Source organism: Sphaerodactylus townsendi, linkage group LG02, assembly GCF_021028975.2.
Source record: "Sphaerodactylus townsendi isolate TG3544 linkage group LG02, MPM_Stown_v2.3, whole genome shotgun sequence".
Taxonomy (NCBI): Eukaryota; Metazoa; Chordata; class Lepidosauria; order Squamata; family Sphaerodactylidae; genus Sphaerodactylus; species Sphaerodactylus townsendi.
The window spans coordinates 84,870,234-84,889,223 of NC_059426.1; the positions used below are offsets into that span (position 1 = coordinate 84,870,234).

The 18,990-nt window shown below is 41.7% G+C and overlaps 1 protein-coding gene across 1 annotated transcript in view; it reads left to right on the forward strand.

Annotated features, from left to right (window-relative positions):
* The first annotated feature begins 9,425 nt into the window (after positions 1–9,425).
* The window catches only part of PIK3C2A (phosphatidylinositol-4-phosphate 3-kinase catalytic subunit type 2 alpha), a 65,209-nt gene continuing 55,644 nt past the window's right edge, over positions 9,426–18,990 (forward strand). Inside the window, exon 1 of the mRNA XM_048483946.1 lies at positions 9,426–10,030. The gene's annotated coding sequence lies outside the window, so the exon portion shown is untranslated. The remainder of the gene's footprint in view (positions 10,031–18,990) is intronic.

Sequence of the window (18,990 nt, forward strand, 5' to 3'; positions counted from 1 at the left end):
CTGGTGAACACATCTGGTTTGGGGAAGATGTTCCAGTTTGCTGCTTGTAATGCCAAGATCAGCCATGTAAGACAGCAATGCTAAGCAGGGCTACTCTGTTCTATGGGTTTTACCCACAGGAAAGAGCCCTTGGGATTATTTTGTAACTATCCCTAATAGATCTACTAGCAAGTAGCCTGCCAGCTGCCACTTAAAAAGGCTGCCCACAAATATTGTGATGCTATTTATGCAACAAGTAGAAAGTAGCATTAAAATGACCTGGCACAAAGAAGTATGATTGGAAAAGTAGAGCAACCACAAAGTAAGAGTCAAGTGATGCAGGTGTAGCCAGAGGAAATAAATGTGGTTTTTCTGTACAGAAAAAAGATTTCTGTTTACATGCTGCCTGATGAAGAGTTTTATGTCAGTCAAACATTTTTAGGCATTTTTTAACCCAAGAAGTGTGTCTTGCCTTCATTTTAATAAATATTTGTGGTTTGATTTTGTACATTGTACAGCCATACATACAATTCCTAGCTAGACTTTCAAGCTGTACTGCCATGTCAATTATGTCAAGGAACAAAATTATCTCACTCAAAAAATATGAACAAGCACAGGGGATTTTTCAAGGTTTAGATCACTGGATACAGAATTGTCAAATGTCAGAGCTTTGGGGAACACTAATAAATGAGACCTTGTAGAACAATACAACAAAATTAATCATTGATTTTAGCAGTTAATATAAGTTAATTAGGTCTAGCACTAACAGATTACTTTTTATACTCTTATTGCCAATGGCCCAAAGTCCGCCTCCAGCACAGCTTGATGCATTTAAACAAACTTAATAATGACAGCAGCCCTAGAAAAAATTCCAAAGGAATAAACAGTGGGGATTTTGTACGAAAGGAGGGAAACACTTAGGTTTCTTAAAAAGTAGCCTGTTCCCCAAACCATTCTGGAAATTGAGAGAAGGGATTTAATGTTATAGAACAGAGGTTACTAGTTAGAGAGTTAACAAACAAAAAAGTTCACTAGATACATTACCTGAAGTAATTAGTTGGATGACAGTTTTTGTATTTTTATTTATGACACAAAAAACGAAGAGATATAAACATATTTTCCATTATTGTGTTGCAGTTTGAGGTGTTACCTGCACAAAAAGAGGCTTGAAATATTAGAAGCATACAAATAGGAACTCCCAAGTCCTTGTGGGAAACATCTTATTTCCCACTTTGTTGTCTCTTTCCCTCTCCTGAAAGCCCCATAGCATCTCCCCTTTCCTGCTCCTCTGTCTTCAGCTTTCCCTCTCCCCTCCCCAGAAGCCTCTACCAAGAAAAATTGTGGCACAGTTGTGTGTGGTGCCAGCCACTGAGTAAGACCTATTTGTGTGGTAAGGAACCCTCAAGGTCTTGCGGGGGGTCACCTCACTTTTTCCTGTATCCACCTTCCCACTTCTTTTTCTTCCTCGCGTTGTCCCACTAATGCAGGGTCCGCTGGTCGGATTTTTAAACACCACTTCTCTCAATCAAGTGCGATGTCTGGTTGCAGGCCTGTAATTTTCAGATCTGCATTGATGGTATCTTGCCATCGTTGCTTTGGTTGTCTGCATGGCCACCAACCAGTAACCTCAATGTGATAGGCGATGCTGGCGACAGTATCCGGGGCTGCTCGTCAGACATGGCTGAACCAGCGCAGGCGCCTCTCTCTCATTTTTTACTCAATGGGCGCAATGCCAAATAGTTTTCGGACCATGTCGTTGGTGATGTGGTTGAGGAGGGATACACCCAGTGTCCAGCGAGTAATGCGCATTTCCATGACATGGAGTAGTCTCTCAGCCACTTTCGTAACAGCACAGCACTTTGACCCATAGAGTGCTACATGGCGGACCATGGTCTTGTAGATTTTTTACTTCAGATGTATAGGCATTTTCTTATCACACTATCCTTTCCCCCCTCATACTGGCAACACCCATATCCTTCCCCTTTTTTTCCCTTGCCTCATTCCCTGTTTCTCAGCCATTCGCCAACCAGTCTTTTATCTGCCTCCTGTTTTCAGCTATATTTCTCATTTATCTACTTAATTTATACCCCATCTTTATCCACTGTGGGGACCAAAGCAGCTTAAATTATTCCCCTTGCCTCCTTTTTATTTTCACAACCCTGTGTGATGAAACCGTGTGACTAGCCCCAAATCCCCAAAATCACCCAATGAGCTTCCACAGCTAGATTAATATTTCAATCTGGACTCTCAGACATTACTCTGAAGCTCTAACCATTACAGTACATTGATTTTCATAGGGTGGCTGCTATTGAGCAGTGGCAAACAGCTTGGCCTAGTTGCGTCATGCAAGTCAGGTGGTATCAAGTCACTCAGAGACTGCTGCCAGACCTGCAGTTGCAAACCTCCAGGTAGGATCTAGAGATTACAGCTGACTGTCAGACAACAGAATTACAACTGACTGTCAGACAACAGAGATACGTTTCCTGGAGAAAGTGACTACTTTGGAGGGTGGACTCTATGGCACCATATCTGGCTAAACCTCTTTCTTCGGCCAACCCCACCCTCCCTAGATTCTACCCCACAATTCCCAGGAATTTCCCAACCTGGAGCTGGCAACCCCCAACCCTGGCAACCCCCAACTCCTTCAAAGGCCAAAACAGCCCTGGAGAGGGCCCTGCCACCACTTCATGCCTTTTACTCAGAGAAACCCAGCCTGGAATTCTATGGTTGCCTAGCACCAGCCACTGAGGGAATATGATTGTCAAAGATATAGGCATTTATCATTTTGGGTTTTTTTAAAAAACTTCTCAATGTATTTTTTAAGTTTTGTTTTTGCAAACCTATAACATTGTTCTGTTTGCAGAAATATCTGTCTTGCCCATTCATAGCTCCAGTCACCAGATTTAAGTACTCTCAGATTTGGCTGACTTCACTATTAATATATAGACGTAGACTCTTCTATGGCAGTTGCAGGTACCATGATGTGTAATAAATAGTTGTTCTGTTGCTGCTTATCTTGCTGCTTAAGTAAGTGTTCTTATCTTTGTTCCCTTTGAGTGTGAATGTGTATTATTTTCCCTCAAAGGACAGTTAGAAGTCTTTAGCATGCAAATTATTTATTTAAAAAAATATATCCTATATCCTTGTCGTTCACAGTGACTGGCAAAGCATGATTAAAACAGTATAGTTTTAAAGCAGTAAAATAAAACACTGGATAACCCTCCTCCCCCAAAATATTCCTGAATTTATATTCCATTAAAAACTGTTACAAATAGAATGGCCATGCAGTGACTCATGAAGGACTACCCAGTCCTCCCATCATCTCCTAATGGAGTTCATTCTATAAAGTAGGAGGTATGGCAGAAAAGGCACAGGCTCTGGTTGATGCCAGACAGACTCCCTAAGTGGAGGAAATACCTACTACCATGTTTCCCCGAATATAAGACAGTGTCTTATATTAATTTTTGCTCCCAAAGATGCTCTATGTCTTATTTTCAGGGGATGTCTTATTGTTCTGTGTTCTGTTCGTCGGGCATGCTTCCAAACAAAAACTTTGCTATGTCTTACTTTTGGGGGATGCCTTATATTTCGCACTTCAGCAAAACCTCTACTACGTCTTATTTTCCGGGGATGTCTTATATTCAGGGAAACAGGGTAGGTGCCAGCCTGAACATATGGAAAGAAACCTTCCTTCAGATATATAGCTCCCAAGCTGTGAAGGCCTTTATCAGTCATAACCAGCATCTTGAATTAATTCAGAAACACATAACCAAGGCAGCTGTTTTAAGATGGGTAAGATTTGTTCCCATTGAGTAGCCCCTGACAATTATTGGGCTGTCTCATTCTGAACTATCTGCAGTTTCTGGGTTATCTTCAAATATTCTATATTATCTACCTACCCACGAGATTACAAAAGCATGGATCAGTGTGGTCAGATTGGCTGGTCTAAGAAAGGAGGCATATGGTGACCCAGATGCAGGTAATAAAAGGTACTCTTGGCCACTATGCCAGCCCACTTTTGAAACAGCAGAATGTTAAACAGAAAATCTCCTGCACATATGTCCTACCTTCGTAATGATAGCTATTTTGTTATCAACAGTGTTACAAAACTTTGTTGTAGAGGGTAGCTACTTTGTTTTGACAGTGGGTGTGCTGACCATATGGAATTGTGCTCTATGGGATTCAGGAAGTCACTGGGCAAAATTTCCCTTTACCTGCTCTCTCATTATGGTTTTCTATACATATTGTTGAACGTTTCCCTCTTCCCCAAATGGCGAGCTATTCTTGCACTGATTCCTTTTGGTTGAAAAAGCACAAATAATTTACAACTTTTTTAGTATTTGAATTATTTACAAATGTACAAATAGAGCATAGGTGGAAATAAAGAGACAGCATACATGTAAAGAGATCCCCCACCCCACATCAGATCCCACACAGACTTTCTGTATTATCCAGGTTATTTGACCAATTCACAGCAATCTCTACCTCCCTGTCTCTCTATTCCACTCTCTAAATTTCTGTTTCTCAACATACACCCACATCTACTCCCACCATTCAGTTGTGTGACTGGATTACTTCCTCAGAGTCCCAATTCATACTTGGACAGAGGCATTTCCTAACAATTTTGATCAACTGAGGTAAAAGAAATACAGTTATTCCCGTTGTTATGGGATATGGTTTTCCCCTGGACTTGCCACTTTAGACCAATCTCATAGGATAGATTATTTCTCTGAAAATTCTGCAGACACTTAGTCAGGGGTAGCATATTTCTGATGCTTCCAATTCCTCTACAAAACAAAACTTACAAGACCTAGAGTCAAGAGAATACTGTCTCTTCTCCCAAATGGCTTGAATAATGGTTTGGAGAAGCAAAGGCAGAAAAATAAGACCATCCCCTTGCTCTCATTGACAGCATTGGCTGCTAGGCCAACATAGAATTGGTAACCAATGCATAATCACAGGTGAAATATGCATTCTGTAATTTATATTTGACTGCCAGTGTGGTGTAGTGGTTAAGAGCAGTGAACTATATAATCTGGAAAACCAGGTTTAATTTCCCACTTCTCCACTTTAAGCCTGCTGGGTGACCTTGTACCAGTCACAGTTCTCTCATAACTCTCCCAGCCCACATGGAGGCAGGCAATAGCAAACAACCTCTGAATGTCTCTTGCCTTGAAAACCCTATGAGGTCACCATAAGTCAGCTGTGACTTGATGGCACTTTCCACCACCAATTTATACTAGATTGTAATCTTGCTGTTTCATTTTGAAATAGTTGAAGCTTCTGTACTACTCTGAACTATTCTGAATGCAAGCTACATTGCAGTAATCTGTCTTGGTTGCAATTACAAAGAAGAGAGAAAGATCTGGCAAACCACCCAAATATGCAAAATGTCAAAAAGTAGATCTGAGCCCCTATCTGTAAACACAACCTTAATAGCACCCTCAGAGAACTTCTTGTTCAAAGGGAGTGCCTGAGACAATATGAATCACATGTCATTTTCCCCTGTTATCTGTATTAAAATTGCTTATTGTGCAAGGTTTGAACCTTATGTTTCAGAATGAAACAAACAGCTCAGCTCCTTTTGTGTGAGCTGTACATGTTGTGACAACTCTCCTTTTTTAGCTTTTTCCTATACTGAAATTACTTACTCAGAACTAATCAAAGGAATGTCAGCAACAATAAAGGGTCACTCAGGCATTTCATTTAGCAGTTAACACTTTTAAAATACACAACCTAAATTCTGTAATCCTTAACCAAAACTAAGACCTACTGTAAAAACTTTCTGAAACCATGATATTGAGAAAATTAGATTGTCTGTTTAACTTCCTCCATTCTAACAAAACCCACAAAGGAAAAACAGAAATCTTATTTCACAATCGAGTATTGCAAAATAGCTCATTTTTTACTATTTAGCAATTGTAGAATTCTGAAGAACTTTCAGATGCTCTTAATCGTTAATTTTTCTTAAAACTATTTTAGATGAAACTGAATCAAAATCACTTAGGGCTGCTGACATGTCTGAAGAAAAATGTTTTGTGCTTTTAGTAGTGGCTTTTTATGTTTGAAAAAACAATAGGGTTATTATTGTCCTGTTCTCACTTAACATTGGCAACAACTGAAACAGTTTGGAGCATGATGAAATTGTATTCAATTGCTTCTTGTGTTTATCAGGCAGGCAACCACACTAATCTGATCAATGAAAATACCACATTGGCTGCATGCTCGCATACCTCAAAAAAACCTTTTCACTTCCAATTTTCCCACAGTGGCCAGGCTTTGAGACTACTTTGGGTGCAGAAGGAACTGTTGGATGTATGACACTTTTCCTTGCCTGTAGAGTTGTGTTATACAAGTGGAAGTAACTGATTTAACAATATGTAGATTGGAGACGGGGAGGTAAAATGATGTAAGTGGGAGAGGAGGGGGGAGTAAATTTGGGTAAAAGCACTAGGCAGGTCTAATTAATTGTTCATTTTGCAAATATTTACAAATGAAAAATAATGGAAAATTAAAGTGTTGGGAAAGGAATACATCTTCATAAATTCTTTTATATGCTATTAATGAAGAGGATGTGTATATCAGTTCCTTATCTCTAAAGGGTTTCTATACATTCAATATGAAGTGTCACAGAACATGTTTAATAGAGAAATAATAGTTATCCAAATGAGTAGCTATGTATTTGGAGACAAATTCAATTCTATAGGAAGTATTTTCAGTGATTACCACTTTTTCCCATTGGAGTATCTGGGTCTTAATCTGAACCACAATTTAGCCTTGCATCTATTCTCTATATCAAAACTGTGCTCTGAAAAAAATGTAAAATGAAGTAATAATAATAATAAAGCTCTAGATTTATGATGGATGGTATTATTCTACTGACCTATCACAGTGTTCAACTTAGAGATTTTGAAGCTCAAATAGGCCTGTAGTTATCTTACTGATGTCATTTGGTAGCTCAATTAGTTCTTCCTCCACTACCCAAACTTCCTCAGAATCTGAAAATGGATTTATAATCCAATGTGGATTTTCCATTGAAATGAGATCCTCAAATTGCTCAGACATATTTTCATGCTGTATATCTAAATGGTCACAAAAAACTTGCAGATAATCATTTTATATTGTACCTTCTCTTCTAGCTCAGTTGGATTAATTACTAATACATTTTAGTTATATCCATTAAAAAGGTTGAAGAACTCAGGCCCTTTCTGCACGGGCCAATTAAACCGGGATAACACCGGTAAAAAACCCAGGTTTTGCGGGGGGAGGGGCTTCACACTGATCCCAATCCTAATGTGGATCCGTTCCGCATTCCCCCCTCAACCCAGGTTTTTCAACAATCGTGTTATGTGCGATTCTTTTGTTTTAACGTGGTTCGCAGCTGCAGCCGAGTGAACGGTCACGGCTGCAATCCACAGTACAACACAAGAATCGCACACAACACGATTCTTGAAAACCCCTTCTCCAGCTCCCATCTGTGGAGCCACGCAGGAAAAATGGGCCATACCATGGCGGGGGGGGGGGGGGGGTTCCTGTCTGCCGGTGTTTCGCAGGCAGGCAGGCAGGCAGGCAGGCAGAAAACAAAAAGGCAGGCGGGAAGGGGAAAAAAGGGGCCGGGGAGCTGTTATTGGCCCATGGGGAAAGGGCCTTAGTTTCAACAAAGCCAGCACTGCAGTGTGTAAGAGCAACAGACTCTAATCTGGAGAACTGGGTGATTCTCCACTCCTTCATCTGAAGCCTGCTGAATAACCTTGGGCCAGTCATACTTCTCTGAGAACTCTGTCAGCCCCACCTACTTCACAAGATGCCTGTTGTGGCGGGAGGAAGGGATTGTGATTGTAAGACACTTTGAAGTTCCTTATGGTACAGAAAGGCAGAGAATAAAAACTTACTGTTGTTCTATTTTGAAAAAAACACAGCTCCACAAACAAAATTAGCTAAGGAGTATTTTTAAATGCATACTAATGTATGTATACAGTAAATATTCAGTAGATTTAGTATCTCCATATTCCATTCAAAACAGAATAAAATTAAACTTTTTTCTAGCTATAGGTTCCCAGAAAAAATAAGTTACAGCCAGGCACGAGCATGTGATATTAGTACACACATGTGCTCTGATCTAATTTTGTAACTAGAACATGAATATACAGCAAATAATAGTGCATGAATAATACATTTACACAGTCTTACTAATGAAAACAAATGTGGAAAAAATTTGCAGCATAAAATATTTATTTAAATATTACAACTTACATATAACTACTTACTTAAGAGAATGGTGGAATATAAAATGATTATCTGTAAAGCCACCCCTGTTGCCCCCTTGCCCTCTTAGTACCCCTAATCCCTCTGGCCCCAGGGGGTAGTACCCACTTCACTCTGAGGAAATATTGCTCTAGATTATTGTCCCTGGAAACTTTGAAATGTTCCTTTTTAAATGCACAGGAGAATCTTTAGCCACATCCACAGACTAGCAGAAAACATGTTCTGTTACTGTTTCACAGCTTTCAAACTCTTTTTTATTGATGTAGTTTTCATCCTTTGTTTTAGTTTATTTCCTCCTGGGTATAGTCAGGGTCCTTTTTCCACAGCACATGATACAGAAAGTTTAATTGCATCCCAGGTTACGTATTTGTTTTGCAAGTTACAGTAATTCACAGAATTCTTATATCTAAAAGCAGGAAGAGGAAACTATGACAAATTAGCTTGCTCTTACCCTTTTCTCCAATGGCTGATCACACACCAATCTAACATCAGTGGAAACTAGCACACCAGTTCATACATTTTCAAATGCCTACAATTATTTTTGGATTGTTTCAGTCAGTTGAATGTGTGTTGCCTTAAAGTATGTATTCCAAGCTCAAAAATCAATTTTGTAAACACAGCCTCCTAGTTTACCAGGTTCTCTGTGTTTCTGGAGATGTCGCAAACATATAATTTGCCATGGAATAATGAAAGAGGAGCAGGAGAAATAATAATTGTGTAGCCACTCAGGCCAGGATGGGTGATATCCTCAGCCTGGTCCCAACGTGCTGAGCATAGACACTGCCATAAACAGCACGTAGTCAAGAACAAAAGTCACGTTGTCTGGCTTTCAGCATGAAATCCAACCCCTCTCCATCACCCCACTGCTGTTTGCTACCGCCCACTATAGGAAGCAGCCAGTGAGGCTACCAGTGGGAGGATTTTTCATTGCTGTGGAAAGAGATGGCTGTTTAAGCTGGGTCTGCTAAATACATTTTCATACCAGTGTTGCCACTCTCAGCCAAAATTTTAAGTCCTACAGTCACAGTCCTTTTACGTGTGGGCCAACAGTGGAGAAATTCTACCTGTTGAATTCCCAACTGTGATGGGAGCCCTGCTAGAACAAAAAGCATTCCCTGGGCCCTTCCAATAGGAACACCTGTGAAGACGATTCATACACACTGAATGCTCCACGTGGCAGGAGACGATGGCAAGAGGGCATCACAGTCCGGTCAGTTCCAGTCACTTCCTAAAGCAATTTTAAAAGATGCACACGGAATGATGTCACAAGTGGAGATGACGCGTGGGAAAAGATGCCAAGCTCCTCCCGCCTTGCCAGCCCTCTGGACTTTTAACAACGACATGAGAAGAAAATCCAGCTAGGAAAGATTTTCCCCTTGGAATGTCTGGTTTCTCAAACCCGTTTAAGACACAACGGGAAATACACCCGAGGCGAGAGCAATGCAAGAAGGTTCTTTGTTTTCCCCCAAGCACTGACGCTAAAGTAGTTCTGTTCCCCCTGGCCCTAATCACGTCGACGGGAGCTACGAACACCTCAAGAGTAGCGCTTCCCCCCGCTTCTCCACTTGTAGCAAACCCTCCCTCCTCCTGCTCCGCCTTGTCCTTTCCTCTCGCCTTGCTGAGGACCGGAAGTGAATGCAGGGCAGCGGCAACCAGCCCAGCGCGGAGAGCCAGGGAAGCGGGAGAAGGGGGGTAGCAGCAGCGGCGCCGGGATCGCCAGGAACTTTCTTCGCCACGAGAAATGGCTGTGGTGGTTGCCAGGGCCTCGGGATGGAGGCGCGCTGAGGTGAGGGAAAGAGAGTGGCGTCGGAGCCTTGGGCTTGTGGGGTGGCGGCGCCTGTGTACGTACAGGAAAGACTGCTAAGGTGTTCTGGAGGTTTCCCAGTTTGGCTTGGGCGCCGAGTCGTGCGCTTCTCCGTTGCGCAGGCCTTTGCTGTCTCTGCACGCGAGTGTCCCTCGACTTGCTTGTAGAGTCCTGTTGCGGCTGCCTTGTTTGTTTCGAAGGCGCTCTCCGTCTGTTCTTGGACGAGTCTCTTGCCCCGAAGGCCCGCCATCTCTCCAAGGGAAGGAATGAATGGGGGGGGGGAGGGGGGGCTGGGCAGCTCTTTCTTTGTAACCCCCCGGGGGGGGGGGTGTTCGGGCCAGCCAATTCAGGTGGCGCCGAGGAGGTGCCTGCCCGTGGCTTCGGTTTTGGAAAAGAGGCAGTTATGTAGAGAAGGCACCCCTTTCCAAGCAGTTATGGTGCAAGGAAGAGGTTTTTTCTTCCAGTGCTCCTGGAGATGATTGTGCTGTTCAACAAATTGGGTGACATCCGAGGATCAGCTGGTGCATTTCGAAAACCAATCTCTGCCTTTTCTGTTACTCGAGGCCTAAATGTTATGATCTGAGTGTTCTCGAGCAGGTTGGCATCGAGACAAAACCTCACTGAATCACCCGAGCACACGCTTGTTTTGATAGCAGTTGTAAATTCTGGTGTGGTAGTGGTATCGCTATATTCGTGGGATGAAGGCTCACTGTGGTAATTAGCTTTGCATGAGTGAGTTTCCGATGACCAAAGGCCCTTACATACCACAAGTGGTAAAGGAGCAGTTTTTGTGTGAAATGTTTGGATAACCTGGAAAATCATCAGTTAAGCTAATGTTAAGCTAAATCATCAGTTAAGCTGATGTTAAACCAACAATGCATGTTGTTGATAGTGAAAGCAGATAAGGGACTGCAGTATAGTCCATTGTTTTTCTTCTGCTCTTATTGTGGTATTTGAAGACACAAGACATATAGGGTCATAAGTATTACCTGTAACACCCTAGATATGTCAAGTAACACCCTAGATATGTCAAGTATCTTCATACCTGGAATGCCTAAATAGCTTAAGTGTTGTCTTGCGTATTTTAACTCCTTTGCCCCTTGTAATTTGCAGGTTCATGACTCACAATTTGATTTCCTTATGGCCCAATCACGAGATGCAGTTTCTAGCCTGCTTTTACCGTACTATCACCATGATCATTGCACTATTAAATTTGGGGGATGTGATTGTTTTTCGCAGGGAGCCAGCAGATCCTTACCTGCCAGTATTTGTTGATTTTGCCATTTACTGTGATCCCAGAAATGGATCCCCTATGAATGGCAAGTGTTTACTATGTTCATTTGAAATTTGGTGTATAATTGCTAAGTATTTTTCATTTCAGGTGTGTAACCATTTTTGTTTATTTGGTTGCATGGTGGTGTTTCCTTTAGCACCTTTCAGCAATGAACCAATTCAAATTTTACTTAAGATGTAGAAAATGTCTGAGAAGAGTTGTAATCCAGACTCGATGGAAGTACGCCTTGCTGCACTTGTCTTTCTTCCATTCCAGTGATGGGGCGGGACAGTCTTAGAGCAGATCTAGGGGTGCTAGACAGGTAGCTGCCTACCTGGTCCTAGACAGGTAGCTGCCTACCTGGTGGCTGCTAGGCTGTAGCTACTTTGTCCTCTGCCCTCACTGATGGTGGTTCACAGAGCTTTTAGCTGGAGTTGAAAGCAGATGCTAGACTGCAAGCTGTTCTGCTTTGGTAATCTCCATAATACAAGACTCTAAGGCCCTTTCCGCACGGGCCAAAAACGACGGCCTGGGGGCGGTAAAAACGCCACCCCCAGGCTGCCGTTCGCACAGGTGGCGACCTGACTGCGCTCCCCCTCCCCCAGGGCGGCGTCAGGCCGCCCTAAACAACAACCCTTTAAAGGGTTGTTGTTGAGGGGAAAGCGTCTTTCCGGCGGCGCGGTGCGATTAACCGCTACCACCGGGAACACGCGAAGTTTTTTTTTTTTTTTCCCATACGCCGTCCTGCTGGCCTCCTAAGTCCCTCCCTCACTGTCCTCCGACCCCTGGAGGTTGGAGGGCAGTGTGGGCGGGGCTGAGGAGGCCAGCAGGACGGCGACATGAGAGGGACATGGGAAAGGGAAGGGGGGACGCAGGGCGGCTCCATGCGGAGCCGCCTGCCGCCTGTTGGTTTTCTCCAGAGGCCGGCCCGCGATGCTCGTATTTACGTCCTCAGCCTCCACGCCGGGCGGAATTCCTTGCCGCGCTTCTATGTGCCGCGGCCGTGCGGAAACGGCCTCTGAGACCTAGGCCGTTTCCGCATGTACCTCCTTTGCGCCCCCCCCACGCCGCCAGTTATGCTGGCGGGCGTAGGGGCGTATTTTTCCACAAGCACGCAAGCTGGCGAAAGCAGGCTGCTGATGTCGCCGCAGGAGAGGCAGCTCCCGACAGAGCCGCCTCTTCGCCCTCCTCCATTCTACTCACGATGTCCTCGCTGCCGCCTGCTGGCCGCCGGATTCCTGCCCACTTCGCCCTCCCGACCCCTGGAGGTCGGAGGACAGTGTGGGCGGGGCTCCGACTGCCAGCAGGCTGCGACTTAATTTGTGACATCGTGAGTAGAACGGAGGAGGGCGACGGCGTCTTCCCGGCGGCGCGGTTCGCACTGCGCCGCCGGGAAGACGCTTCCTCCCCAACAACAACCTTTTAAAGGGTTGTTGTTTAGGGCGGCCTAACGCCGCCCTGGGGGGAGGGAAGCGGCGTTTTTACCGCCCCCAGGCCGTCGTTTATGGACCGTGCGGAAACGGCCCTAGTGTTTTGCTATTTACTAGATTGTTTTCATATTGGTGGTCTAGTAGTAGCATATATATGTGTCGAACTTTTTGCAGCTATCTTTTCTAATATTTTCTTTAGAGAAACATGAAATCATGTAATAACTGCTAAAGTGTAAAAGTAAGGAAAGTGAAAAGAAGACGAAATTGCTATGTGCAAGTGCAAGATTGTGCAAGATTGAATTTATATATACTGCTGATTTTTTTTTTGCAAAAATGCTTTTTCCTTTTTCAAAGTGCTCATTAAGACATTGTGTTGAGATCCCACAGTAAGGGAGATGAGTGAGAATTGTAAATGCATGCCGTTTTATAGTTCGGCTGGGCTAAAGCTTCCTTCTTTTGGAATGGATGAAAATGTAGGTTGCATGTTGGGTTCATTTTATAATCACTCCCTGGACCTTAATAGTATTCATGAAATCTGTGTATATTTAGTTCATACTGAAGACCAAATACAGGCAAGCAAAGGAGGCTATAATGTGTTGGAGAACTTGTTGCTTCTACCCCTAGTTCAAAAGATTAATTTGTTTAAGATCTTGAGGCTTGTCTGCACATTCACTTTGATTTCCCCTGTTTGCCATATTCTTCTGTCAGTCAAGTGGGCTGAATGAAACTGCTAATCTTGCATCAAGAGACAACTGAGGGGAATTACCACTTTTCTTGGATTTTCCCTTCCATTTCATCATGTATGCCCAATACATTTTTTTACGTCAAGGAATTTTGTCCTCCACCACCCCATGGCATTGTCCTTTGGGACAGGCTTTTTTTTGTCACTCCCTGTGTGTTGTTCTTACCATTCTCCTGCAGAAGCTGTCTGGTTTGTGTATCCATTTTAATTCGACAAAGAAAGTGTGTACTATTTTTTTAGCCAGTACTGATATTCTTAAATTCCTTGTGAATGTTCTTTAATGTCAGTGGTTTTAGGGGGGTTGTATCAAGATTGGCATCATGAAAAACAGAGTAGTAACTGACTATTGTAATTGTTCCCTTATGTTCATCAGCTTGCAAGCAGACACTCCAGAAAGAACTGACCTACATAGAAATGTTACAGTATAAAACCTGCAATTTGCATACAATATTGTGTTTGTTTTGATTAGTTCTAGGCCTAGTGTGCTCAACTTTAAGAACTGTACCAAACTTTCCTGAGGTGGTGCCACATCTATGTAAAATACTTAATCTGGGGAATTTGACTGTGGGGCTTGTTTTGTCTTTGTCTTGGTAGGTTAAAACAGTAGTCATCAGGGACTTTTTATCCATTTGAGACTGTTAATATATTAAAAGGCAATTGGCCTTTTCAGGAAAAATCTGGAAACATGATCATATGAAATATAAATCTGACTTAAACCGAGTCAGGTCTCCCTAGCCTAGTCTGCCTACATTGGCTGGCAGCATTTCAGTCAGTCAGAGGGCTTTTCCAGCCTTGCTACCTAAAAACTTTTAACTTGAGGATTAAGCTAGGGCCATCCAGATTCCAAAGAATGTGCTCCGCTAAGCTATGGCCCTTCCCTCAAATTAAATATATCGTAGTTCGGTTCCATATCAAATATTGTGGTTCCATGTTTTTTTCCCTTTAGCACTCCCCTGAGTAACTGCCAAATAAATGTTGAGATATATTCATCCTTTAAATTATTTTTTTGGCAGACTAAACATTTGAGAATTAGTTTAGAAATCCTTTGTGAAAGCATTACTGAAGGTGAAGTGTCTGTTCAGCATTATAAATAGTTATATATTTAGATGTATCCTTAAATTTGTGAACAGAGAAAGAGGCATAGTTTGTGGTTTGAACCAAAAGAGTAGGATACTGAAATTCCAGTAATAATTTCATTAGAGATTTTGAAAAGAATTGAAATAGATTTTAAAGAATTCTCACTCTCAACACCTTTGCACGTGGAGTTGCTTTTAAATCGAAAAGTTTTTGTGATGGTTTATAAGGAAAGTGATTGTAAACCACGGGAGGAAAGTATGTCATTAATCTGAATTATTCCCTAGAAGGAAACCTTCGGCTAAGAGTGTGTTAAGTGCTGTCACGTCACTTCCAACTCATAGCAATCCTATGAATCAGTGTCCTTCAAAACGTTTTATTGTGAACAGCGTTGCACAGTCAGAACTTGCAAACCGAGGGCCATGGTTTCCTTTGTAGAGTCAGTCTTTCTCATGTTTGGTCTTCTTTTCTTGCTGCCTTCAACCTTTCCTAGCATTATTGTCTTTTCCGGGACTCTTGTCTTCTCATTATACGACCAAAATACAACCGCCTCAGGTTTGTCATTTTAGCTTTTAGACACAATTTAGGTTTGATTTGATCTAGAACCCGCTTTTTTGGAGGGGAAGTCTATGGTATCCATAACATTCTCTTCTAATGCTACATGTCAAAGGAATCTCTTTCTGTCAGCTTTCTTCAATGACCAGCTTTCACACCCATATATAGCAATAAGGAATGATATGGCATGAATTGATCTTGGTTGCCAGTGACACATGATTACACTTAAGAATCTTTTCTAGTTCTTCCATGACTGCCCTTTTCAGTTTGAATCTCCTTCTGATTTCTTGGTGGCAGTCTAAGAGAGGAGTTTTTGAATAAATAGTGAATAGTTAAAGACATTTACGGACAGATATAAATAGGACCTATTAAGCTGAATTCCACTCCAGAGTGTGTACAGAATTTTAGGAATACAAATAAGCAAGAAATTTAAACTCAAGGTGTGTGACTTGAAAATACAACTCTATACATTTAGGTTGCTTAATGTCTGGCCTGTCAATTCCCTTTTTAGTTCCATTTGGTTATAGGGTGTTTGCTGCAATCAACAACAAGCACTGTGGTTGAAAATTTACTTCAGTGGACTCAGAAGGGTGTAACTTTTGCTCTGAAGGGCACTGGATTATCCAACCTTTTAGGGCTCTTTTAATCTATGCATCTTTTCAAAGGTCTGCAGGGCTGTGTGACATGGCAAGCCACACCTGCTGAAATAGTTGCATCTATGTGATGTTGGGAGCATTAACACTGAAGGTTAGTTATGGCTTAAATAAAGAACTTCCTTCTGTGACACATGTAACTGTTTTCTAATATACTGGAATTAATGTTACCATTCAGGCAGTAGATTCTCATTTCTTAATTTTGTCGCATTTTTGCTTTATAACAGCTGCTATTATTGGTCCTCTATTATACACATTTGTATCACACACTTGACCATTGAACTTCCTCATTGAGTACAGATTTGAATTCTGATCTCTGTAATAAAAATACAACTCCTACTTCTACCATGTGGTTTGTTACAATGAAAAATATCAGATATCAATGAACTAGGTAAAATGACTTGGTCAGGGCTAAACTTTGCATTAGATAGATGGCAGTGCCATGTGAAATTTTGTTAGTTGCAGAGTATAGGCCTCAAGTACTTGTTAACATCATTTCCTGATGGAAAAATGTGAATTTTGCATGTATTTTGTTGTATGTTAACAGTACATATGGGAGTTGCATGATTTCCCATAGGAAAGTATAGAGAAGTATGATAGCCTCAATTTAGTCACTGTAGTTTATAGGGAATGTTTAGGCTTGATTGGACCCACTTATTTGTCTTTTTAGATGTCTGAAAGAACTACTGCTATATAAATATTCCACTTTTAACATGGGAATTCTTATCTGTCAAAGCATAAAATATCTGGCTATAAGTAATCATGTACATCAACACTGTTTTTGTTTCATCAGAAATAAAAAACTAGTAATTGCTTGCTGTTGATTACAGCAGAGAGAGTCCCTAAATTTCCTGCTAGAGCCGAAAAGCATTTTGAAGTGAGAAAAGTTGTCACTTTCTGAGCATGAATTAAACATGTGCCAAGATCATGGTGGTACTGTGTCCTTTATTGTTCCTAACATCTCAGTATTTGAGAACTGATTTTCCTAAATAAATTAAAAATATGTTACTTGGTAGGATTTGGATATTCATCAGTTCCTTTTTGAAGCTGTTACTGATTTTAACTTCTTTGATATTAGCAAACTAGCTCTTCCTGGAAGCAAGGCTGAGCTTCCATCGGTAGATTGAACTGTTACCTCCAGAATACTTTGTGTGGTTGACAGACAGATAACTGTATGCTTGGCTAATTTTAAAAAATCAGTTGTAATTTAGGCAAGTCTGAAACAAGTATATTTCTTGACACCTTTTAGTAAAGGCTTCAGTTTTATTTTTAATTTTTTAAAAAACATGATACAATTGAAAATAGCTAGGTGTGTATCAAAAAAGATTTTCAGTACCATCCTAAATACGCTTTCCTGGGGCTAAGCCAAATTGAGTAGGACAAGCCAAACACATAGGGAAAATAATGAGGGAGACAAGTAACCACTACAGGGATAGTTTAAAATAACTTTTTTTCTGCAATTATGTTTAATTCCAATCCATTTTGCATTTAGCTCCTCTAAAAACAAGTGTATGGATTAAACGAAGACTGCTTTTACACCAATGTGATTTTCTCATGGTAGTCTGAAAAAGAAGAAGAGTTTGGATTTATACCCTGGTTTTCTCTCCTATAAGGAGTCTCAAAACAGCTTAGAAACTCCTTGCCTTCTTCTCCACAACAGACACCTTGTGAAGTAAGTGGGGCTAAGAGAGTTCTGAAGAACTATGAATAGCCCAAGGTCAACTAGCAGGCTTCATGTGTAGAAGCATGGAAATAAATCCAGTTCACCTGATAAGAGTCTGCTGCTTGTGTGGAGAAGTAAGGAATCAAACCCAATTCTCCAGATTAATGTCCACCACTATACCACGCTGCCTCTCTGATTTATAGGATTCTATGTGTAATTATTCTAGCTACAGAGATTCCAGATAGCCCAGGGTAATCCATTCTGTCTGTTTTTGCTGCTGATTTCTCTTTCACACCTAATGTGTACTGAAATCCCCCCACATGACCCTCAGAATTCTCCCCTAACTTTTCTAGGTTTTTTGTTTGTTTTGAGAAGCATGGGTAAAGGTGCTGCATAAAAATAATGTTGTATCATTTAAAATCCTTTTTAAAAATCTTCAAATGTTTACAAACACCTCTTGATGATTCCTTCCCCCTTCTTAAAAGGCAGGCTATGTTCAGCATGATTTTGGTTTGTTTGTTTTTAAATAAGCATTAGTAATGCTGGATAGGAATAATTTAATAATTTTAATGACCTTTTGCATGGCCAGCTAAACTCAACAGCAAGCAGAGAAAGAACAGAAAATGAGGATGGGTAGATGAGTATCTTTCTGTACACAGTCAATTCCCAGCATGTTCTCAGTTCATTCACTAAAAGTTGAGGTTCTTGCTCTGAGGAGGAGGGCATCGTGACATTGCGTGATTCCTACTAGCTGTTCAGGAAGGCAGAACTAAATTGCCACTTCCTGTCTCCAGGTAGGACTCTCCTGAGCCCAGTTTACTTCCTGCCTCACAATCTCCCTCTCCAGTTGAGGGGAGGTGAGCCTATCTTGATGTAATGAAATCATGGTGGTAGTCAGGAGGGCCTTAAGAGAAGAGTTACAACAGATCCAGATGCATTCTTCTCTCTCTTCATCCCTTTGGTTTCCATCACTCTCCCTTCTCCTCTTGTACCCATGAACTGTTATGGTCACGGGGAGGGACATACTGCCCCTACAAGGGAGGACTCCTGGCAACTGCCCACCGAAGCAGCCAGAAAAGTTTCATACTCAGCCTCTTGCTCTAGATATTCTCCAGGCAATGTATCAGACAATGGAAAAAGGGAAGGCGACATTTTAAAACAGCTAAAGTATTTGGGTTTGTCCCCAGTTCAGAGACTTGCCTGGTCCTTCCACTTCTACAGCCAAGGCTTGCATCTTCAGCTGTTGCTTCAACCCCTGCTTCTGTACCCCTGTCTACTAGGATAGGCCCCACTCTTGTGTTGGTAGCATTTTACTTCTGGCTCTGTTTTTATTTCCAGCCAGGCTGCTGCCATTCAGGTCTTGCAGGGGCGGTTCCAATGGCCACAACTGTGCTTATTGCTTTAATTAGAACATAATCACTATATATTGGGAAATCCTTCATAATGTTTAGCTTCCCTTAAAGAATCAAGTTTACTGTTTTGAATCATGCTGATTGTTGGATATTTCCAAATTGCAGGGACAAACTTTTCCTTTGGAAGTCAACATTTGTAT